The 26,602-nt window shown below is 39.6% G+C and overlaps 1 protein-coding gene across 1 annotated transcript in view; it reads left to right on the top strand.

Moving 5' to 3' along the window:
* The first annotated feature begins 24,647 nt into the window (after positions 1–24,647).
* LOC136883036 (zinc finger protein 385B) overlaps positions 24,648–26,602 on the top strand; it is a 243,694-nt gene continuing 241,739 nt past the window's right edge. Inside the window, exon 1 of the mRNA XM_068229777.1 lies at positions 24,648–24,712. The gene's annotated coding sequence lies outside the window, so the exon portion shown is untranslated. The remainder of the gene's footprint in view (positions 24,713–26,602) is intronic.

Below are 26,602 nucleotides of genomic sequence, written 5' to 3'. Positions count from 1 at the left end.
ATCAGACCGTGCATAATTAGTTATCACTGATGCTAGCGATAAGGGGATTGCGGGGGTGTTATTTCAAGAGGATGATGAGGGTAACCTTGGGATTGTGTCTCTAGCTAGTAGGGGACTTAGTTTAGCTGAGAAGAGGTATACTGTTACCGAATTAGAGTTGCTTGCCATTGTGTACTCCTTGGGTAAATTTAGAACGTATGTGTTAGGAACTAAATTTAAGATTATGACGGATCACAATGCTCTGATATTTATGCAGACGTGTAAGTTAACGTCTAATCGTATGTCTCGTTGGATTCTGGCCTTACAAGATTACGACTTTGACATATCTCATGTCAAAGGGGCAGACAATGTCTTAGCAGATTTCTTGAGTAGAAACCCTCAGGTATCTCGTGAAGACATTGTCGCCGAACAGTCAGGAGGCATTTTAGTATGTACTGTAAAATTTTATGATCGTAAGGAGGAGAAGTTACGTTTGCGTAAGATTAAAATTGAAGAGAGGAAGGAGGTTGACCTCATTCAGATAATTGGTGAATTGGAGGCTAGTGAGCCTGATACTCAGATTCAGAAAGGTAACACGTGGTACCGATTACAAGGTGATTTACTGGCTAAGAAGTGTTATAACGATGTGTGGTGTGTGATAGTCCCCAAGTCTTTGACAGAAGACATTGTTTGGTTTTATCACAAGGAGTTGGGCCATTTCGGTCCGGACAAGGTTTTATGTGCTCTTCAGTACAATTTCATTTGGAAGAACATGGGAAGGGACGTTAGGAAAATTCTAGCGACTTGTGACTTGTGTCAGCGCTGCAAGCACCCCAACAGGCATTTAGAGGGTCCTAGACAGGTAGTTTTGACGCAGGCGCCTGGAGAGCTTGTATGCGTGGATCTGTATGGACCGTTAGTGTCTTCTCGGTATGGATACCAGTTTATATTTGTCGTATTAGATGCCTTCAGCAAATACGTTGTATCCCCTGAGGAAAGCCACAGGGAGAGGGTGTGTCAATCAGATCATTGACAAGTATGTGCCTGAGTTTGGTAAGCCACTCAGGATATTATCAGACCATGGAACACAATTTTCCTCAAAAATCTGGAGAACCAAATTGGCGGAAATTGGGATCCAGCATATTTATTCGTCGATACGATATCCGCAAGGGAATATGTCTGAAAGAGTCATGAGAGAACTCGGCAGGATGTTCAGGTCGTATGTGAGCGAGAAACACAGCTCATGGTTTAATCGCCTGGACGATATTGAGCGGTGGTTTAACGTCACTAAGCACGACAGTACTGGACATTCTCCGATTGAGGTTCAATTAGGTAGGAAGCCTACCAACGAACTCGTTAGAATACTAGGTTTAGCTACAGGAGAGGCTGTACCCAGGGATATCTGTATCCAGCTGGCTAGAGAAAATTTAATTAAGGCAGGTAATAGGAGAATTCGCAAGCAAAATGGGAAAGTACAGTACGAGTTTGAGGTGGGAGACGTGGTGCTTCTCAGAGTTCCTCATTTGTCGAATGCCGATCAGAAAACTATGCATAAGTTTTTTCAATTGTATCAGGGTCCGTATACTGTGGACAGTAGAATAGGCAAGTGTGCTTATAGGCTCCTAACCGCTGAAAATAAGGTTCTTGGGACATTTAATATCTATAGCCTTCGCAGATATAAGAGATAGGATCTGCACCTTGGATGTATATATTATCAATTATGAGTTATGTGTACAGTAGTAAGAAGGGATTGTATTCAATGGTATATGAAACAATCGGAGTTTTGTGTATATAGCCATATTATTATTATTATTATTATTATTATTATTATTATTATTTGGACAAATTGTATTTCGTGTGTGCGAATACAATGCAGCAGACGCAATGTATATATCATTATTACAGTAAAATATGTGTTCAGTTATTTCATTATAAGGTTATGTATGAAGTTCTGTTTTACGGTGAATCATAATATGTGATATCATCAATTCACCAAGGGGGCGTTATGTAATAGTACATATATCACACCCCCGAAATATATGTAGAAGGTAGAGATATTATTGTCAGTATTCGATTTATTATCATTATTATTATTATCGGTATTTCATGTGTATGTTTTGTCATTTATATTTATAAGCTGGAAGATATCCACACATGTAGGTATGAGTAATTTGTTTTGCACGAGTGGGAAAACATTGCTTTAATAACTCTGGTAATTTGAATGAGTCATATGGATATCCCAGTGTCTTATGAGATGTATTTGTTGTGATGTACTTGTGTCGGGAAATTCATGAGTCATGTATATATCCCAGCCTGATGAAGTGAGCTTGTTGCTGTATTAGGAAAGTTTGGTGATTCATGGAATATATCCCAGAGTTTGTTATTGTCTTGGGAGGAAGAAGTAGTTCAGGGCTTGGGCTTGAGAAGAGGATCACTCATGATTGGCTGGCAAGCACCAATCCAGACGTATCATCTGAGAGGAGGGGGATGTTGATGTCTATAAAGGTTGATCATACGGCGGCAACTAGGAACATTGTAAGGGTGATTGTAGAGGTGATTGTAAAGGAACGAGAAGGAAGATAAGTACAACTACAACTGACGCACTGTACGGGAAGGAAGTGGTGCTGATACACGGTACTGGAGTGACACGGCTGCAATGGACTGGACTTCAAACGTTCGTGGAGCGTAGTCTTGTTATGTTCGTGGAAAGTGACTGATTGTGGAGAGTGCTTGCGCATTAAGTATGGTAGCACTTGTGGCGGCCTAGCATTATATGTTGGTGAAAGCTTCAGACTTTCCATAAATTTATGTTGAGGATCGACAGACGTGTATATATATCTTTACAACAAGTGTTAAAATATGTGAACACAGTAGTACAAGGTACAGTATCTGTGTGATGTGATAACTGCCGATTATGAGAATCGGTAAGTCGAATTGATATAGAGACAGTGAAGGGTATTTATCTTCATACATGCACATTGTTCATCGGACCATCTACAAATGGTAGCTTAGTTCTCGCTTTCGTTTTCCCACGATTTTCATTATTGTTGTTGTTGTAAATATGGAGTCTTCCAGCAATATTTTATGTGTGTATTATATGTATAATGTTGTATGTTGATGAGGTGCTCATGCACGGAATTTGTTAAGAATATAGTTAGCTATTTTAGAATCAGTGTCATTGATGAACCTAGGTGCAGTTCCTACCTAATTAGTCGTTTTCAGGAGGTTAGGTAAGGCCTGCAACAGATGTACCAGTACGCAGCATTATGTAAACGCCCTGGGATATACAGTTTATCATGCTCTTATCTAAATTCGAGGGATCCATTCTGGTGAACTCTGGCGCCCATACTACGGACATTTCGGTTAATCATGCTTATTAATTTTATTAAGTTTTTGAGTAAGTTTATTTATATATTTTTATTCATGATTTTATTTATATTTATTATTATCATCAAAAAAAGAAGATACACTACATTTAAGATCTTCCTTTCTATCACAATTATTTTTAACTATCACAAAAACAGCTTCACGATCACTATTACCATCTATTACTTCAGTTTCCCTATAGAGCTCATCTGGTTTTATCAGCACCACATCCAGGATATTTTTCCCTCTGGTTGGTTCCATCACTTTCTGAATCAGATGTCCTTCCCATATTAACTTATTTGCAATTTGTTGGTCATGCTTCCTATCGTTCGCATTTCCTTCCCAATTTACATCTGGCAAATTCAGATCTCCCGCTACAAACACATTTCTTTCCTTGTCGTTTCCCACATAGCTGACTATCCTATCAAATAATTCCGAATCCGCGTCAGTGCTACCCTTTCCCGATCTGTACACTCCAATTATATCAAGTTGCCTATTATCTTTAGAAATGAGCCTTACACCTAGAATTTCATGTGTCTCATCTTCAACTTTTTCGTAGCTTACAAATTCTTCTTTCACCAGAATGAACACTCCCCCTCCCGCCCTTCCTGTCCTGTCTCTACGATACACACTCCAGTTCCCATGAGAAAATTTCTGCATCCATTATATCATTTCTCAGCCATGATTCAACTCCTATTACAATATCTGGTAAATATATATCTATTAAATTACTAAATCTATTCCTTTCTCTACAATACTTCTACAGTTCAACACTAACAATTTTATGTCATCCCTAATTGATTTCCAGGTCCCTGTTCCCTTATCAGCGCTCCCTAGGCCATCCCGTTTCCCTGAATGTACCTCCCTATTACCCTTCCAAACAAATTTTCTAACTTATACGTACCACTGCGGTTTAAATGATGGCAATCTGAGTGCAATTCCCTAATACCTACCCACCCATTAGGATCTAGAAATTTCACTCCTAGTTTCCCACATACCCACTCCATAGTCTCATTTAAATCCCCAATCATCCTCCAGTCAGTATCCCTTCTACACAGTATTCCACTAATAACAATCTCCACTTTCTTAAACTTCAACCGTGCTGCATTTACCAGATCCCACACATCTCCAACTATGTTGGTACTTATATCAGCTTGCCTTACGTTGTTGGTACCAACGTGAAACATTACCACATTCTCCTTCCCCTCCTCCCTCTCTTCTACTTTCCACAACATCTGCCTCAACCTAATTCCTGGATGACACTCTACCCTGGTACCCTTTCCTTCACACACTTTCCCCACGTGTCTAACGATGGAATCCCCCATGACCAGAGCCTCAACCCTAACCACCTCATTTGATCCCCTCCCCTCGTGGTCAGCCCTATCTTTCCTAATAGCTGCAGAAGCTACTTCCTCCTGCCTTTTCTCCTTCCCATGACCCTGTTCCACCTGTCTTTCCCTATCCTCTACTCTACATTTTCCTTTCCTACCTTTTCCCGTTCTCCTACTTCCACACATCTCAGCATCAGTTCCCTGTCCCTCATCTTCCCTCTGTTGTTCTACCTGGAGTGACTCGTACCGATTTCGCACAGACACCTGTCCTGAATTCTGATCCTGAATAGAGCCCTTAGCCTGCAATCTCCTTCCCCTTAGAACATTAGACCACCTGTCTTCTACAACTCCTCCCTTTCCTTCCCCTCCCTCTTGTACACCTACTGTAACCTGTACATTGTTTGAGGGAGTCCTATCTTCCTTCCTGTCTTCTGTGAGAATCCTAATTATCTCCCTCAAACTTTCCAACTCCTCCCTCATACCCCTCAATGCCTCAACACACCCACAGTAAGTACACTCGCGCTCCTTAGCCATTCTTTACGGGGAAAATGAAATTAAAAATAAAATAACTTATTTGCAAAAAATAAATGAACGGAGGGATATATTGTCTGGGATAGTACACAACAATAAGGTAATTAATATACGACTAAAGCAAAAGCAAAGCAAAGTCATCTCCCTACAGGCCATGAAGGCCCTTGGAGGGGTGGAAGGTAAAGGCTTCCACTATCCGTAACCTCGGCACTTGATGGGGTAGAGTGGTTAGCTTTACGCCCGGCCGCCTTTGCCCCCAGGAATTACCCTGGTACTCATTTTTGGTGTAGGCTGAGTGAACCTCAGGGCCATATGCACCTCCGGAAGTGGAAATCTCATTTCTTAAATTTTACGACTTCCTGACGGGGATTCGAACCCACGTCCTTCCGGGCGAGCCGAGCACGCCTTTACCGCCTCGGCCAGGCAGCCCCTAATATACGACTACACTACAATACTACATTGCCGTGTTCTATTTTTATATCCTACAACCCCTGACAGGATAAAAACTGCTGTTAATTACTGAATATCGAAAGTCCCCCCTCAAATGTTATTCCAAAATCTTTTCCTCTTTAGCAAAAGGTTAAATTATATTTATATTGTTTTTCTAGATTTTTTTCTTCATTGATGATAAGCCCATAGATGGGATCGATGCAACTATCCATGCAACCCAAGACCAACTACAATATCTCAGACCTTACGTATCAGTTCACTTTCTTCTTTTTGGTGGTGCTTTTTCTTTGCTTCCCTCACTAACAGAACAGAACCCATATAAACCGCTAAATGCACGGCAACCAGCATTTCCTAGAAGCATTTCAACAGATGTATGGGAGGAAAATCTACGCAAAGTAGTTCAAGATAGAGAAACACGCCCTGAGCTGGAATTGGCAAGTGATGTCACGAACGTCGAACCTTTTACGGAGGAAGAAGTAGCGGAGGTTATAACAAGGATCCGGAAGAACAAATCAAGTGGACCCGACTCTATATACGGCGAGCATATTAAAGAAATATGAAAGACGAAATGATCAATCTTCTTAACGGATGCCTAGAGCAAAGCAATATTCCGGACAGTTGGAGGAAATCTACGGTCAAAATGTTATACAAAGGGAAAGGAGACACTGGGGATCCTTACTCATACAGAGGAATCGCCCTGGAATGCACGATATTCAAGTTACTGACTAAATTACTATACAAGAGGCTTACAAACAAAACAGACCTGAAATTACCTCAGGAACAGTTCGGTTTCAGGAAAAACAGAAGCACAATCCAAGCCATTACCTGCCTATTCAACGACATACAGACTACCTTTTCAAATCCAGAACAAAAACTACATGCAATATTTATAGATTACACGAAAGCTTTCGATTCAATCAGACGGAAATTAATAATAGAGAAACTACAGCAATTGGTTGGTAGAGAGATCTATCTATGCTAATTATTCAAAACATACTTCACGACAACAGCATAATCATCAGTGACGGTATAAACATCTCACGACCAATTCATCAAACAAACGGGGTGCTCCAAGGAGATCCACTGAGCCCTCTGCTCTTCATTGCAGCAACAGCCGACTTAGTTCAATCAATATCATTAGAAAAGGTACGCCTATATATCTATGCAGATGATAAGGTAAAAACATCAAGATACCAGGTAGAATTGCAGATTGTCTTCGATCAACTGGTACAATGGACTACAAATTAACGAAAAAAGACTGTGTCCATGAGCTTCAGAAAAGGGGGACCACAGGCCTCTTTCTTCTACCAAGAAAAGAAACTAACAGCAGTGTCACACTTCAAAAATCTCGGCATGACCTTACAAACACGTGGCATTATATTCAGAAAACACATAGAAGACAAAACAAACACGGCTATCAAGGCGATGAACGACATAAAACCCATCAATAGACTATCAATTGGAACAGCAATGAAATTATTCAAAATTAAAATCACACCTATCATAAAATATGGACTAGAATTAATTTGGATACACTGCACACAGAGAAATCTGGAACAGATTGAGAAAGTAAAAGCCAATTTTTGAAAAATATTATGCCTTTCCAAATTCACACCCTCTTGCATACGAGCTCACCAGGGAGCCTTTCTTCATTGAGGAACTACGACTACAGCTACTTTTGCATTCGAGCAACTCCTGCATAAAAAGGCCTCATGGAAGTGCATTGGAAAAAGTAAAATGAAATATGGTCAGAGTTCTATGCTACAGACGCTATGATCTACAGCGATTGGCAACAAGGGAACTATGAGCTGAGACATTTAGTGACACGCTACGCCGTTCATGGCTTCCACTTCAAGGTGTACATAACCAGCAAATATCCAGACGTCACCTGTGTTTGTGCTTTGTGCTTTGTGCGACAGAAGCTGTGTTCGATATCACGCAATGATATGCAGTGAAATGAAGTGCTCAGTGAGGGACAGTGACTATACTAACAACTGTTGTTAGCTATTTGGTTTTTTTCCCTGCATATTGTGCGCTTTTCGTCTTTATTATTAATATTATATCTCAGACCTTAACCGATCTATCGAAACTGTCCATAATGGCGGCAGCTGGAGTGCTAGCATGCGTTTGTATATTATTAACCGTACATTATATTTATTTTTAGTCTTACACAGAGTTTACACGAGGACAGTAGACTGGACAATACAGTGAGCCAAGACAATATTGCCCTCGTGTGAACGAACTAGCCGAGGACAGGACATTGAATAAGCTACTGTCTTACGAGTTAACCTCGCTTCCTATCTATCGGGACAATGCCTTCCCCCCACCATCGCTCTTATTGTCCTGTTGATAAGTATGTTAGAGTAATTTGTACTTTTTCTCTGGCGGGTATTGCTTCTCTCATTAATGTATCGTTACGTTGAATCATCGGCGAGACCTTCCTCAGAAGGTCTTCAAAACTTTCAGTTGACTTCTTCATGCACATTTTATATTCTTGAAGCAAAGTCACCTCCGTACAGGCCATGAAGGCCCTTGGAGGAGTGGAAGGTAAAGGCTTCCACCATTGTTAACCTCAGCACGTGATGGGGTAGAGTGGTTAGCTCTACGCCCGACCGCCTTTGCCCCCAGGAATTAACATGGTACTCATTTCTGGTGTAGGCTGAGTGAACCTCAGGGTCATATGCACCTCCGGAAGTGGAAATCTCGTTTCTTAAATTTTACGAATTCCTGACGGGGATTCGAACCCACGTCCTTCCGGGCGAACCGAGTACGCCTTTACCGCCTCGGCCAGGCAGCCCCTTTATATTCTTGAGGATCTTCTAATTATTTTAATAATAAAATAGACGATCCTGATGAAGATCTGCGTGACAACCATTTCCGTAAACACAATCTCTTCTTATTTTTAGTTATTACGTCTTCAACTATATCTAACACATCTTCGTATAAGATATGAATCAATTTCCTTAATTTTCCTTGAAGAGCACGGCGTCGTGGATCCATTTTGATGATGGAAAGCGGACGACTTGATATTGTCTTGTCCTGCGCAAGGGACTCTTCACGGAGCACAGGACAATACCAGGACAATACAATATTGTCCTGTCTTTCATACTGTCCTCGTGTAAACTCGGCTTCAAGAAAGTTATAGATCCTCTTCAGTGCCGTAATAAGTTGGTTGTTCTTAAAGAGCTGATTTATTTTAACAATATCGCTGGTGATTAGGTTAATGTTGATTATCGTATTCTTCTCTGAAAGCATTTCCTTCATTTTTAGTTTCGTATGCAATATGTTTATAGTTTAATGTGCTGTGTGCCTGGATATAAGTAAGAACTTCAGTGTTCCTGTTTACAGAAGACCTAGTATTACGGCAAAATAGGGTTAAGAACATTCGTAAGGTAAACTTCGATCCGAATCATAGGACTAATAATGTTGTGTACATTAATCATTTTATCATTTTTGAAATCTAATGTATTGTCAGGGACGACATTATTTACCCATAGAACGTGGTGACCGCATTCGAGTGCCGCGCAAACTTCCGAAGTTAAAACTAATTATGCCTATCCTAGCATTTGCCCTATCAGCCAACGTATCTTACTACAGAGAAAATTAAATCAGTCCCAGAAATATCCGGAAAATCATGATCAAGATTTATGATTTAGAGACTAAATTAATCTTAAACGGTGGTGCAAGAATGATGTAATTAATTTTCGACGTTTTACAATGAACATGCGTAAAATAAACTAACTAAACCTAACTCCATTTCCCGTGAGTGAACGTGAGGGTTATGTTTTTTTTATAAAATTACAATTATGCCATCAATTCTGGTGAGTTTTAAGTTGGCGAGTGTTTAAATGGTCATATATATCAAACAAATATTGCTTGTACCTACTCAACAATACAGGTGGATTTTGGGGGGTTGACATTTCATTGGAGAAATTTGTTTGCGTGTTTTACACAATGTGCTGTGGTTAATGGTAGTGTTACGTAGTATTTCATTTAAGGTTAATAATGTTCTTTGTTGGCATCTATGTATCTTATTTGCTGACCGGAGATTCATATGTGAAATATTTTTATACTCTGTGTCTGTTTCAAACTGACGTTGATACAATTATTTTCCCCCTGAAATTACATATAGACTTACAATACGCGATAATGCTACTTTTGGTGATTAATTATTCATATTTTGAGTTAGTGAGTTGTATTTCATGACGTTTGACTTGTGATATTTTCTTTAGGTGACTCGAAATAAACATTCATAACCTTCCCCGCAACCTCTCATATCGCACACCGATGTCCGCCATGTTTATTCTGGATTACGGTCTGATGAAATTGTAGTTGGTCTTGTGCTACCCTATTCTGAATTTCTTTCGATTTCTACCTAACTATTATATCTAATCTGATCCGTTTGACATATCATGTCTTGGCTACCGTCCTTACCAGTCAATACTCATCTGCATTTAGGACAGTCGCCCAGGTGGCAGATTCCTAGCCTTTTCATATTGTGATCCTTCCTACTTCTACATACACCACTCAAATTCATTCGTCTACTAACGTCATTCCACGCCAACTCTCCGTCGACAGCTCGGAACAGACCACTTAGTCAAGCAGCTCGACTTCTTTCTCCCAGTCGTCCCAAAACAAACTTTGCAACATTTTTGTATTACTGCTCTTTTGTCGGAAATCACACAGAACAAATTGAGCTGATTTTTTTGGGGGGTTTTTCCCAGTTGTATAATCAGGTAATCCCGGTGAGTGTCCCATGCACTGGAACCATACTTTAGTTGGGGTCTTAGCAGAGACTTATATGCCCTCTCCGTTACATCCTTACTACAACCCCTAAACACCTTCGAAACCATGTGCAGAGATCTGCACCGTATATTTACAATCCCATTGTAATAAATAATCTTCTAGCCTATAGTAGTGTGAGAATAGATGATGGGGTATCACTCTCTTCTCCCATCAAACAAACGGTGTGTTACAAAGAGACCCCATTAGCCCTACGCTTTTTAACGTAGCTACAACAGACATCGCAAGAATAACAGATAATCTACCGACAGTGCTTTATGCCTATACAGATGACATGATAATAGCATCGAGAAACAGAGAAGACCATCAGATCGCGGTAGATAGATTACAGGAATGGACAGAAATAAACGACTTACAGGTTAACAAGGACAAGACGGTCTGTTTGGTTTTCAGAAAAGGAGGAAGAATAGCAGCGACAGACAGAATTTCATATGCAGGGGTAGACTTGACTACAGTAAATAAGTTTCGCTACCTCGGCATCACTCTACATGTGAGGGAAAAGGCAGCAGCAGCAATAAGAGTAATTTACGATAAAGAGCCAACCAAAATATCAATAGGCTCGGCAATTAAACTCTTTCATGCAAAGGTCTACCCATTCTGACATACGGCATAGATTTAATCTGGGATAAAACGTCAGACCTAACTACCCTTGAAAAAATGAAAGCTATCTTTCTGAAAATAATATTAAGTATTTCTAAGACATCTCCAACTAGACTAGCTTATGAGTTAGCTTTTCTTATCGAGGATCTTAGATATCTTTCTGTACCATCGACACCTCAAGCCACTGCTCACCTAAATCTGAGGTTAAGCAACAGAGAAGAAATCTGGCCGGCGTTTTACGTGACATATATTATGACAAATAGAGACTGGATGGGCCCAAATAAGAACATGCACAGTGATATCAACAGGCTGGCTGTGCACGGATTTCATCATAAGCTTTGAGGCTTTGAAGAAATGCCTGTGTAATAAAGGTTTGAATTTGACTAAATTACAAGCAATAGGAACAGACAATGCGTCTGTTATGGTGGGCCTAAATCATGGAGTTTATGTAAAGTTAAAGGCTGAAGTGCCAAATCTACAATTAATCAGATGCGTTTGTCTCTCTCTACAATTGACAGTTTCGCATGCATCAGGGTGTTTGCCGAGGAACTTAGATTTCCTCATAAGGGAAAGTTACAATTGGTTTTCACAATTATCCATACGACAGGCAGTATACAAAGAACTCTACGAGACAATAAATGAAGTCGTCTCTCTCTTGAAATAAATACAGTAAAGCCAAACTCGGTGGCTGTCCATCGAATGTGCAGTGACAAGGATAATTTAAGAAAAGGCTAAGAAAGAAACAAATAGGGGATCTGCCACCTGGGCGACTGCCCTAAATGCAGATCAGTAGTGATTGAGGAACAGTTAAAAACTCACTTTGAAATCGCTCGTCTTAAGATATCGCTGTTATACAGCCGATTTTTTATATTCAGTGTATAGCGACATTCAAAATTACTTGTAGGCCTAATTGTCTTTTCAGAAGCCAATTTTGGGTGAAGTGTAGACCGTAAATAAGAAGTTCGAAAGTCGAAACCAAAATCCTTCATAATTATTAGGTGACCTATTCCTTCTCATTATGTCATTCTGCACCAACGTTCTACTACCCAGTGTCAAATTAGATGCCCTGAAAACAGAAATGAATAATCATCTGGACCCACTGCTCTATTATTTCGAAATTAATGTATCATCGTCCTCCGTTTCTGAAGACCAACGGAAACAACTACGCGATAGATGCGTGCAATTCATTGTTCAACTTATCCAACAATTGAGGAAATGATTACCTGAAAATATAGGAATCCTTGAAAAAATGCCTCTCTTTTCACCTGAAAATGTTTATCTTTTTAAGTTGCAAATTATTGATACAGCACAACTCTTTATGCTGACAATAATATTATTGCGGCAGTAGAAATCAGTGACGAAATCTGCATCATATCCAGTGGCCTGAAGTTAAGGACACTGTGAAATTTTGGGCAGAAGTTGATTTGTATAGGGATTCAACTGGAGAAAACCCTTTCGCGAAATCTCGTACTTCCTCATTCTAATGCGGGCGTGGAACGAGTGTTCAACCAAGTCAATATAAGAAAAAATAAACTGAGAAATAGAATCTCAATTCAAACTCTCCATTCGGTCATATGTGAAAATTTGTATTTAATATGGGAGGGATATGCTGTTATACATATGATATTGAACCATACAGTTCATGGACCAATAGTATGGATTTTAGTATTAGATATTGGGATTACCTAAGATCACCAAGGAAGTAATTGTCTCATAGTTTATTTCATAAAAGATTCCAGAAGAAGCGTTCTCGTGGGAAGAGAGCTAGAGCATCATTATGAAAACTTCCAGAGCCTCATTAAAGGGATTTATGTCCCAAGCCAAGCCTCTTAATGAAGATTGGGGACGCTCCCCGTATCCCGGCAAACTAACTTTCGGAGGGGTGAAGGAAATAATTTAATATCTTTGGTTACGAGAGAGATGCATTGGTTCTGATACAAGAATTGCAACCTGCACAATTTATGCTAAATTTTGATATGCAATATGGCTGTAATCATAAATGCATTCGTTAAGTAGGGCACTTGACGTGCTTTATGCGGGAAAACTTCGAGTCGCGGGCGCGCGTATCCTTCACGCGATCAAGCGGCGTGGCTACGCCAACCTGATTATAAATGCAAGGCCGCCTGGCACGTCAGCCTCATTCTCTGACCGTTAAGCTGCTTGAACGAAGTCGTCATGCTGCGAGTCGGCACCTAGGACAACGTTTTTCTTCGAGCTGCACATACAACTAGCACTACTGAATCTGCCAGAAAGTAAGTAATTAACTTGCACATTCAGCTGAATTCTTGATATTACCTGTGTTGATCTGCTGTGGTGAGATGATTTACTGCATATTATAGACTGATGAATTAGTAGCTTCATATTTCTGTGAGGCCAAGTTGTAACTGACGTAATTCTAGAATAACTATAGGCTCAGGGTAGTTCTCATACCACGACATGTTGTCCGAGTGAAAGAATAAAATAACAGTGTTACTAAGAGTGATGAAGAAACTATAGTGTACCAGGTTTAAAATTCAGAACAAGACATGGTCAATGTAACGTGTGAGGCACGATATTAGTGGAAACAGGCATCGAGTCTGGACAGTCTGTAATAAGTAAATTTGTTTTCAGTTTCCCCTGCATCAAGCCAGAACGAGCTTCTACATCATCATTGCGAGGAAGCCGCAACGGGAGCTGAAGCCGGCAAGACATCGGGAATCGACCCAGGAACGTTGGGTGTACCTGATCAGCGCGACATCGAAGGGGACATCTTCCAACCATCTAAGGAGTTGCAAGAAGGATTCGCGCAAGATAGAATGGCTCCAGCCGTCCACCAGTATCTGCTGCAAGCGTCGCAGTTTGTCATGATGTGGTAAATTCAGTGGTCCACAGGAAGGGCCGCTCCGTCATGTCATCAATCATATAAGGTCAGAGCTTTCCAATTCTGTTTCAAGCATGTCATTTAAATTTAGATAGGAACAGGGGGGCCGTCAGCCAACAGGTTAGTTTATGGTAGGAACATTCTTGGTAATAAAGAGCTAGGCCTCAAGCTCGAACCCCGTACATTAGTGTAGGTAGTAGGTTGTATATTCCTTGTTGGTGTGATTATATTTCATTTCGATAGTATTATATTAGTGTACGTGTAATCTTCATGGGTCAGGTCGAACTCCCTTGGTCATGTTAGGTAAGTCTGACAGGCAGGCACTGTTTATTATGTAGCATTTAGGCATGTGTCTCGGCAGACGTAGGTTATGTATTTGAGATCAGGATTTACACCGTAACTCACCTAGCTTTACTGACATTGTGAGCGAGTCCGTATGTTTGAGAGATGTGGGCATTATGCATGTAGCTGACTCTATGAATTGATATGAGAGAGCCCCAGCATAGATTAAGAGTGTATTAGATGCATTTGAGATGCCTTATTATGGCTTTGTGATTATAGCTTGCTGAATTGTGCCTTTGTATTATCAAGGATGAGCCAATTGGAGGCGGAAATGAGATTTGTTGTATTGCTGGTGATATTGAGATGAGGGCGTGTAGCCCATGTGTATTTAAAAGAGCGCTTTAGCAGACAGATTATGTGAGGTACTTTGAAAAGCGAAGTTTTTTAGCACTCGGCTACAAGTCAGTCAGCTGAGCTCATAAATTGTGAGGACCGCTGCCTGTCGAGTGCACTGCTGGTGAGGATTGTTGTTGTGACTGACGTCACAGTCTTGAAACTCGGTTATATTGCTGTCTGCAGCTTGTCGAGTGTGTAGAGGGGAGAGGACGACCTTGATGTTTTGACGCAAGGAGAGATTTTAGTTCTGTTTGTTCTGCTTTAATTAACACTTGCCCGTTTGATATTGACGCAGCAGGTCGTTATGCTACTTAGGTTCCAAAATGGGTAAAATATAAATATGTAAATAAATTCAGTGTTAATTTTAATTTTATACCAGTTGTATAGTATTATTAGAAGTAATTTCACATACCGTACTGTATATGAGTTGACTATGTTCGTAAGATATTATAAGTAGAATTTTGTAAACAATATAAATTTATTAAGGATGATGTGTGTGTTTAATAGAAAAAATTATTAGTGTAAATTGTATAATATTGTACTCTAGGAAAATTTTCTTCGTCTCCTGTTAATTTAAAATTTAGTGCTTGACAATAATGTATTTTAGTGTACCATTTGCCACCGAGGTAGACACCTCATTTGCAAATAAAGAGATTTTGATTTGATTTGATATTGACCCCTTGGACAAGGTGGTTGTGTTCCTTTGATATTGTTTTTTTTGTATATGATTATTCAACGCCTTGTTCCTCATTGGACCAGGGATCGAGACAGGATCAGGGCACTGTATATTGAGTGTTTATATTTGTTTGCACCGGGGTTCGATGGTACGAGGCATAGTAAAATTTTATGAGGAGATTACTGTTAGATGTGTATTTTAGCAGATCCATTGTCTCTTTATTTCATTACTTACACAATTGTACCATGCTTGTTTCAGCAAAGCTGTTTCGTGAAGGCAGTGAACTGGTAGTCATCGGCTCAACATTATCTTTACCCCAGTCACATTTGAAAGCTCTTATATTTGTAAATAGTATTTTTATGTAATAAATCCCTGATTGTAAAACTTTGAATGCAGCGATGTTTTCTGTTAGATATTTTTTGGTAGGATTTTTCTCTTACCCTGCATCATATCGTATCCACCTAAGTTATCCTTTATGTCCTCATTTTTCACCCTGTTGCCCTGATTCATGTTCTACTGAGCTGCGGATTGTGGATACGCCTGTAAGGTAAGACATGTGCCGTACATACAACTTCTCTTGGATGTATGGGTCACTATGGTGTTCTTGGTTCGAATTCGGCATTAGCCTGACGAGAATCAAAAATATTATAGGGCACAATATACTGAAAGAAGTACTGCAGAAAGTACTTCTACAGATCAACCATAAATAAACAAATATAGTAGAGTTTTTTAATTTGTGTATATAGTTCGCAATTAAATAGACTTAAGTTAGGATTACGATAACTGATAAAACGCAGTGAAGATTTTATTATTATAATAGTGTTAGTGTTTTAATGTGACTTGTATTCAATTGAACATGTGGCTATAATATAGGCTAGACCAGTGGCGGCCAGTGACAACATTTTCAGGGGTTTCACAACAACAAATTTTATGTTCACGTCTCAAATTATGCCAAAGTAGAATGCAAATCAGTACAAAATAACTTTATTAAATCATTTCACTAAAAGTTCCTTGTACGGTTGCTTCACCACTCATAATTTGGTAGAATCCATATAACCGATGATGCAATTTTCCGAGACTAATCAGTGGATGTACAACAAAACTAAAATTACGACTGCCCGCACCGAGTGACTCAGACGTATTTCTAACCACAAGTAAAATTCATAGCAACTTTGCTACAATGCTGTATTGTAGCGGATATTAAAAGATGCGAACAATATCCTTGGATTTACATAGCACGAAGTTCACCTAAGTATGACAACAAGCATAAAGATAGTGCGTGCAATTACTAATTTAATTAAATTAATTCATTGAAATAGAAACGAATCTCCACCAAACATTTTAAGCAAACTTCTGCCCGTGAATACGAACCATGAACGGAATTACCTACTAGCGAAATCTTCCGGCGATGTAATGCAATAGTAACTTCTGGGAGCTGTGGCGAACAGTAATACAGTAGGGGAGGTGGCAGGCCCTTGTGATCAACTGTCATACTTTCACTTGTTTGAGGATAGTTGTACAATGAAAGGCACATACCTTACCGTGCTCCTCGCTTATGGAGATATCTGTCTATAAACCATGACGTCATCTCCATGCGTATGCGTATGGTCTTCACGTTGGTAGCAAAATCTCCAGTGTGCTTCCTGCATTGTCAGTCGGAACGAACAGCTGTCAGTGTAACGGACCTTTGATATAAGTCGAATACTTTCGATCGATTGACGAAATCAGGCAGAAACAAAGGAAACAATTTTGAATTATCCATGAATGCGTGAATATCAATCAGAACTGGGTGTTCACGTGCTCATGTGCTCCTGAGATCCCACCGCCACTGGGCTAGACCTATCTTCAAAAGAGGACACCATTAGAGTTACTGAACTTCAGAGGCAGAACAGCACAACTTGAAGAACGTAGGCGTAATTTTAATGCCTTATCTTACTAAATCTGGTGAATGTATAGAGTTTTCAAAACCAGATCTGGTGATATCTGGTGATTTTCAAATCCATACAGTATCTGGTGATTATGAGTACCTAGGAGTTGACAACTCTGCCCACGCGCCGCGATGAAAAATGCTTTTCGTACATACGTAATCTACTGCTGTGGATGACATGGAGACTGCTCAAGGCTTAACGTCTCCATCCGATGGACAAATCATCATCATCATCATCATCATCATCATCATCATAAACAGCCTCATATGCTCTCACTCAAGAGGGCGTATGAAAACCGCGGCGATTTTGAAATTGAATCCGGGCTTTTGGGACGCAGTCCAGTGATTAGAACTGTTCTCTACCAACGTAATTCGAAACGGCTCACTTGACGCCTTAACGAACATGGCCACCAAGCTCAGCCTACATCCTGTCGCACATTTTCTCTCCGTTTCAATGTATTTCCTACACTGAACAGTCAAATAACCATGCCAGATTATTATGTTCTTCAGAGGTATTTCTGACTTCGAGCGAGTTGAGATAGAGCATATGGGCTAACTTGTGTAATTGTAGTTGTCGTTCCTTTAAATGAAATGAAGGACTCGTAGATTGAAAAATCAATCAATCACTACTGATCTGCATTTAGGGCAGTCGCCCAGGTGGCAGATACCCTATCTGATATTTCCCTAGTTTTTTCTTAAATGATTGCCAAAAATTTGGAAATTTATTGAACATCTCCCTTGGTAAGTTATTCCAATCCCTAACTCACCTTCCTATAAACGAATATATGCCCCAATTTGTCCTCTTGAATTCCAACTTTATCTTCATATTGTGATCTTTCCTACTTTTAAAGGCATTACTCAAATTTATTCTTCTACTGATGTCCACCCACGCCATCTCTCCACTGACAGCTCGGAAAATGCCACTTAGTCAAGCAGCTAGTCTCCTTTATCCCAAGTCTTCTCAGCCCAAACTATGCAACATTTTTGTAACGCTACTCTTTTGTCGGAAATCGCCCAGAACAAATCGAGCTGCTTTTCTTTGTATTTTTCCAGTCCTTGAACCAAGTAATCCTGGTGAGGGAACCATACTCTAGTTGGGGTCTTACCAGAGACTTATATGCCCTCTCCTTTACATCCTAACTACAGCCCCTAATACCCTCATAACCATGTGCAGAGATCTGTACCCTTTATTTACAATCATATTTATGTGATTACCCGAATGATGATATTTCCTTATATTAATGCAGTGGAACCTTGGTTTGCGAGCATAATTCGTTCCTGCAAACGGTAAATAAAAATGTAAACAGAATCTGGGATGGGTTTAAAGAAACTGTTGAGGAATGCGAAAACAGGTTTGTACCTTTAAGTGTGGTAAGGAATGGTAAAGACCCACCTTGTTATAATAGCGAAATAAAGAGACTAAGAAGGAGGTGCAGACTGGAAAGAAATAGAGTTAGAAATGGCTGTGGAAGTAAGGAGAAATTGAAGGAACTTACTAGAAAATTGAATCTAGCAAAGAAGGCAGCTAAGGATAACATGATGGCAAGCATAATTGGCAGTCATACAAATTTTAGTGAAAAATGGAAGGGTATGTATAGATATTTTAAGGCAGAAACAGGTTCCAAGAATCGCATTCCAGGAAAAATTAATGAACAAGGGGAGTGTGTATGTGAGGATCTTCAAAAAGCAGAAGTATTCAGTCAGCAGTATGAAAAGATTGTTGGTTACAAGAATAATGTCGAGATAGAGGAGGAGACTAAGGCCAATGAAGTTATAAAATTTACGTATGATAACAATGACATTTACAATAAGATACAAAAGTTGAAAACTAGAAAAGCGGCTGGAATTGATCAGATTTCTGGGGATATACTAAAGACAATGGGTTGGGATATAGTACCATATCTGAACTACTTATTTGATTATTGTTTGGTCCGAGGAGCTATACCAGATGACTGTAGAGTTGCTATAGTAGCCCCAGTGTATAAAAGAAAGGGTGATAGACATAAAGCTGAAAATTACAGGCCAGTAAGTTTGACATGCATTGTATGCAGTGGCGGCTCGTGAAAAAATCGTCCTACGTGCTACAAAAAACAAGCTAAATACGCTGTTTTAAATCTGCATATTGCCATGATGAACAACGCATACTTCAAACTTGGTAATACTACTACTACTACTACTAATAATCGTAATAGAAATAATAATAATAATAATAATAATAATAATAATAATAATAATAATAATAATAATAATAATAATAATAATAATAATAATAATACAACTTTTCTCGCAATTTATTACTCAGAACAAACAAAAACAACATTAATTTGGAAGCAGATGAATTCTTCGACAACTGTCTACGAGATAAATTATTCATTGAAGAAATATTGTTTTTACTAACCTAATGGCGCAACTTACATCAGTGCAAATAGAATCGTGGGAATATAGATCCCCACTAAGAACACTAATTTAATTTCACTTTATATACACTGCAGTGGATAAATAATTTGATAAATCTTCGTATAAACTTTAGCACTAACACAATGACAGGAAAAACACGCACCAGTAATATAACCGCGAGATTAAAAACTGCACAAAGCAACTGAAAGAGCTGCCAACTGATTCAATGAGACCTCCCCTATTAGGTTACCAGAGTAAATGTCCGGCTCCATGGCTAAATGGTTAGCGCGCTGGCCTTTTTGGTCACAGGGATCCCGGGTTCGATTCCCGGCAGGGTCTGGAATTTTAACCATCATTGGGTGTACGTGTTGTCGTCATCATCATTTCATCCTCATCACGACTCGCAGGTCGCCTACTGGTGTCAAATCAAAAGATCTGCATCTGACGAGTCGAACATGTCCTCGGATACTTCCGGCACTAAAAGCCATACGCTATTTCATTTCACCAGAGTAAATTACATTGTAATGCGGGATAACATTTAGGGTCAGTCATAGATTCTTTCACTCACCTACGAATTCCTTATTTTTGACACAAAAGGAAGATGGATATTTTAATAAGCATGTGTGAGATAGATTGCCTCCACTTACGCTTTACTTTCGAACCCAGACGATGCTACTATCTAGTGGCAGATTCGCTTACCACGTTCAACATTAGCACGGCCGACTGGATCCCTCGCTGCGCTCCGGGTAGCAGGAGACATCGAGTAATTCTACCCCCTTGCGGGAGAGGAAGTAACTATAAACGGGATCAGTGAAAGTTGATCCCGGTTTATGGTATACTCCGCCGGCTAGGGGGAGTGTTGCAAGCTTGGCTGCGCCTGCGTATTGCTTCCTTCAGGCTACAGGCAAGGGCTCACTTCACATGAGCACGAGCCTTGTTCCCCGGGAGAACGGCGCTAGGTGTTCGACAGATCTCGTCCTGATTTTCACAAAACACAAATTCATATCGTACTCAAAACAACGAAAAGGCACCAGGATAATTGTACTGTACATAAATAATATTCCTTTCAGTTCCAAGCTACGTGCTGGAGCCCGGTAGCACGTACTGACCGGCCGCCACTGATTGTATGTAAGCTTTGGGAAGGCATTCTTTCTGATTATATTAGGCATATTTGTGAAATTAATAACTGGTTCGATAGTAGGCAATTCGGTTTTAGGATAGGTTATTCCACTGAAGCTCAACTTGTAGGATTCCAGCAAGATATAGCAGATATCTTGGATTCTGGAGGTCAAATGGACTGTATCGCGATTGACCTGTCTAAAGCATTTGATAGGGTGGATCATGGGAGACTACTGGCAAAAATTAGTGCAAGTGGACTAGACAATAGAATGACTGAATGGGTTGCTATATTTCTAAAAAATAGATCTCAGAGAGTTAGAGTAGGTGAAGCTTTGTCTGACCCTGTAATAGTTGAGAGGGGAGTTCCTCAGGGCAGTGTTATCGGACCTTTATGTTTTCTTATATATATAAATGATATGAGTAAAGGAGTGGAATCGGAGGTAAGGCTTTTTGCGGATGATGTTATTCTCTATAGAGTGACAAATAAGTTACAAGATTGTGAGCAACTGCAACGTGACCTCGAAAATGTTGTGAGATGGACAGCAGGCAATGGTATGTTGATAAACGGGGTTAAAAGTCAGTTTGTGAGTTTCACAAATAGGAAAAGTCCTCTCAGTTTTAATTACTGCGTTGATGGGGTGAAAGTTCCATTTGGGGATCATTGTAAGTATCTAGGTGTTAATATAAGGAAAGATCTTCATTGCGGTAATCACATAAATGGGATTGTAAATAAAGGGTACCGATCTCTGACCATGGTTATGAGGGTGTTTAGGGGTTGTAGTAAGGATGTAAAGGAGAGTGCATATAAGTCTCTGGTAAGACCCCAACTAGAGTATGGTTGCAGTGTATGGGACCCTCACCAGGATTACATGATTCAAGAACTGGAAAAAATCCAAAGAAAAGCAGCTCGATTCGTTCTGAGTGACTTCCGACAAAAGAGTCGCGTTACAAAAATGTTGCAATGTTTGGGCTGGTAAGAACTGAGAGAAAGAAGAAGAGCTGCTCGACTAAGTGGTATGTTCCGAGCTGTCAGCGGAGAGATGGCGTGGGATGATATTAGTAGACGAATAAGTTTGAATGACGTTTATAAAAGTAGGAAAGTTCACAATATGAAGATAAAGTTGGAATTCAAGAGGTCAAACTGTGGCAAATATTCATTTATAAGAAGGGGAATTAGGGATTGGAATAACTTACCAAGGGAGATGTTAAATAAATTTCCAATTTCTTTGAAATCATTTAGGAAAATGCTAGGAAAGCAGCAGGTAGGGAATCTGCCACCTGGGCGACTGCCCTAAGTGCAGATCAGAATTCATTGACCTGGATCATTGATCATTGTAAACCAAAGCACTTGTATATCAAAGGAAGTTTTCCCACAAGAAACAATTGAAACGCGGATGATTCGTCCACAACACAAAAATATTTATTCTCATACCTTTTCTAAAACAAAATATAACGTAAAACAAACTAAAGTGCACTTTCCCTTACAATAGAATCATTGTTGGTTTGAGGGAGACGAGAGATGACATGAGAAAAGTTACTGTGTAGCACGAATTTCACGAACGGAATCACTGCTATCTGTTGGCTCACTGGAATTGTTTTATTTTCGTGCAATTTTAACGAGGAACCTGTCAAATGACTGATGATTTTGCCTGTTTTTGTGGATTTCACGAAAATGTGACATTTCATTGTCATTGAACTGGTTCATCGCTCGCATTGCTACAGCCTTATTCGGGTGGTGTTTCTCTACAAAATTTTGCACTGTTTCCCACATTATGTACTTCTCCTGAATCTCAGTTGAAGTGAGAGATTCCATTGACTTTTCCTCCTCCTCTTCCCCGGACGAGATCTCCTCCATAACATCTTCCTGTTGCTCGCGATGCAAGTTCATCAGTTCGTTGGTGGTCAGTTAGTGGCTATGTTCTTTCATCTGCTCTTGAATGTCCACGTCATTCGCGTCCAGCCCCATAGTGTTCCCTAAGGACACCATTTCATCAACAATCGGCGGCTCACTGTCACCAACAATCCCCTCAATGTCACGTCTATAAACATAGTCTGGCCACAGCTTTCCCCAAGCGGAAGTGGAGTTCTCTTGGTGACTCCATCCCCGGCTTTATCAATGATCTTCAGGCAATTCACGATGGGGAAATGATTTCTCCCAAACTCACGGAGAATAAGGTTTATTCCTTCGGTCACTTCGAAGCATCGCTGAAATAGTGCTTTGGTGTATCGCTTCTTGAAATTCGAAATTACTTGCTGATCCATAGGCTGGAGTAGTTTTGGGAGGAAGGAACTTACCCTTAACGAACTTGAATTCCTCCAGTAGGTCGTCATTAAGGCCTCAAAGCCTGGAGGATGAGCAGGAGCCTTGTCCATAACCAGCTATACTTTGAGCGGCTGATTATTTTCTGAAAGTTATTTCTTCAATACAGGACCAAAGACCACGTTCATCCATTCAACAAAGGCACAGGGGAGGGGAAAACGTAGGCACGCGTGACGCTCGTATTGCGAAACCTCACTCGCTTACCAAGTTACAATTTATTTAAAATATTTGCTCGTCTTGCAAAACACTCGTAGACCAAATTACTCGTATTCCGAGGTTTTACTGTACCTAGGTATTTACAATGACCGCCAAAGGGAACTTTCACCCCATCAACGCAGTAATCAAAACTGACAGGAATTTTCCTATTTGTGAAACTCACAACCTGACTTTTAACCCCGTTTATCATCATACCAGAGGTATTTGTGACTTCGAGCGAGTTGAGGTCATGTTGCAGTTGCTCACAATCTTGTAACTTATCTATTACTCTGTACAGAATAACATCATCTGCAAAACGTTTTATCTCTGATTCCGCTTCTTTACACATATCATTGATATATATAAGAAAATATAAAGGTAAAATAATACTGCCTTGAGGAATTCACCTCTTAATTATTACAGGGGCAGATAAAGCTTCGCCTACTCTAATTATCTGAGATCTCTTTTCTTGAAACAGAGCCACCCATTCAGTCACTCTTTTGTCAAATCCAATTGCACTCACTTTTGCCAGTATTCTCCCATGATCTACCCTATCAAATGCCTTAGACAGGTCAATCGCGATACAGTATATTTGACCTCCTGAATCCAGGATAATCTGCTATATCTTGCTGGAATCCCACATGTTGGGTTTCAGTGGAATAACCTTTCGTAACCACAAACAATGGCTTCTATCTAACTAGTTATTAATTTCGCACAGAAATAATGCTTTCCCAAAGCTTACATGCAATGCATGTGAAACTGACTGGTCTGTAATTTTCAGCTTTATGTCTATCACCCTTTCCTTTATACACAGGGGTTACTTTAGCTTCTCGACACAGCTACGGTACTTAGTTTATTGCAGATTCTTGGGTTGGATGACTTTGAAGTTAAACTCCTTAAGGCAACAATTATCACCATAATGCCGTGTTTATCGGGGATCACAAGAACACTCAATTTTCTGTTCAGTTGCTAGCAGCAGATTTATCTTAAAAAAACTTTTCAAACGCATTATCTACGAATTTATTCCGTTACAAATCGCTACAAATATTTCATACCAACGATAGAATTTTTCAGGAGATTTACTTTGAAATTTTCCTCTTATCCACATGTTTTGTAGATAATGAAGGCTATTTATATTTTTGAGATTGTTTTCTTATAACCGACCCTGGAATAAATATGGCTCTAACCTCGAGAGTTTAGTGTTAATGTCAAGAGCGATTGTATTATGTTGTGAATTTGTTTTTCTATCAATATTTCTCCGAATCTGTGCATTTTTCTTTCGTATTAAGATTTCCTATGTACTGAATTGAAATTTTTGATTTTGAGTTTTACTCTTGGCACTTTGGGTTGGTCGATTTTTGCTGTTTCCGCCATCTGACGATAAGAAATATAGTTATTGCATGTAAAATATTTACTTTTCAGTTGTCATTGTTGTGGTATTGAAATTTTGTTTCAAATTACGCCGGTGTATTTGCATTCCGTAAGTAAGGTCGTGTTTTGTTAAAGGTACATTTACTGTTAAGAATGGAACCCTACGGGTTATTTTTGTTTGACGTACATGGTATGGCTGGCATTATTTAGCACTGAGGTTACCCAGAAAAGACTCGCATAGGTGCACATCGAAGTGTTTCGGCGTCAACAACAATCGATACAATATGTAGTGTCAGTGGCGTTTTGACAGCTGGGAGTTTTCTCAGGTTACTCAAGTCTTTATTTTACTTCTTGGGAATAGTCATTTTCGTGTTGTGTAAATTTTTCTTAGTATATATTTTTTTCATTTTGTTTTCTTGGGGTTAACTGTGATATATATATTCCCAATTCCCCCTTTTCTTTAACTAGCATCAAGTTCCATTCAAGTAAACGAAAAGTTATAGAATTGTCAAACATTAAAGCTTGATATATTTACTGTGGACGAATCGAATAATAAAATTTCACAGATCATTTTGTATATTTCATATTTAATAAGTTTAAGTAAACCAAGATATAAAGCAAACTGGTTACTAACCTGACATTTTAAATCCAGTTGACAGTTACAAGATTGTGAGCAACTGCAAAATGACCTCGACAGTGTGAGATGAACAGTAGGCAATGGTATGATGATAAACAGGGTTAAAAGTCAGGTTGTGAGTTTCACAAATAGGAAAAGCCCTCTGAGTTTTAATTACAATGTTGATGGGGTGAAAGTTCCTTTTGGGGATCATTGGAAGTATCTGGGTGTTAATATAAACGAAGATCTTCATTGGGGTAATCACATAAATGGGATTTTAAATAAAGGATACAGATCTCTGCACGTGGTTATGAGGGTGTTTAGGGGTTGTAGTAAGGATGTAAAGGAGAGGGCTTGTATGATAAGTCTGTGGTAAGACCGCAAGTAGAGTATGGTTCCAGTGTATGGGACCCTCACCAGCACTACTTGATTCAAGAACTGGAAAAGATCCAAAGAAAAGCAGCTTGATTTGTTCTGGGTGATTTCCCACAAAAGAGTAGCGTTACAAAAATGTTGCAAAGTTTGGGCTGGGAAGAACTGGGAGAAAGGAGACTAGCTGCTCGACTGAGTGGTATATATATTACATGTTATAATTCTCATGTTAGGTCCGTATTGAAATGTACGTAAATACAAAGTATGTTACAAGTGTTTATTTATATATCCACCTGTGTGTATGTTCAGTCTTCAGCCCTAAGGCTGGTTGGATCCTCAACAGCTCTGCCATCAGCTGTCATAGATGGCCTAGGCATCACTGAAGAGGCGTACTAGGGAAATGAGGAGTGAGGTAGTTTCCCGTTGCTTTCCTCACCGAGTCAGAAGTTGCTATTACATATCAGTGTGTCAAGCCCACTGAAATGCATGCACCAACCGACCCTATGAGCAACATTTTCACACCATTCATAGCAGGGACTGGCTGCAGAAGGAATGGCATTATTAGCATCGCTCATACCTCAGTCACTTTCATATTGTCAAAGCCAGGGATAAGACAGAGACAGATCAATGAAAGTAACAAAATTGCTCTAGCCCATACCAGAAGACATAGTGCACTTTAAACACTAGGTCCTGCCAGCAAAGGCATTACAAAGAGATCTTTTTAGAAATTAAATATTATTATAAAATGTTAAGGGACATGTTTCGCCCATATTAAGGGCATCATCAGCCTCAAATTCAAACTTGTATGGTGAAAAATCAGGATCCTGATTGCTCTTACAAGCCATAAAAAGAGGATATCATTGTAGGTGTCAGTCTAAACATACAAAATATTAGAATGTCCTTGGCTAAAATTGCAACATGAATATACTTTCCGGAGCGTTGAAAGTTCAATACAGCTTGATACTGCAATTTTAGCCAAGGACATTCTAATATTTTGTATGTTGAGACTGA

The sequence above is a fragment of the Anabrus simplex genome, chromosome 1, assembly GCF_040414725.1.
Source record: "Anabrus simplex isolate iqAnaSimp1 chromosome 1, ASM4041472v1, whole genome shotgun sequence".
NCBI lineage: Eukaryota > Metazoa > Arthropoda > Insecta > Orthoptera > Tettigoniidae > Anabrus > Anabrus simplex.
The sequence above is the reverse complement of the archived record's forward strand: the minus strand, read 5'-3'. Positions and strand labels throughout refer to the sequence as shown.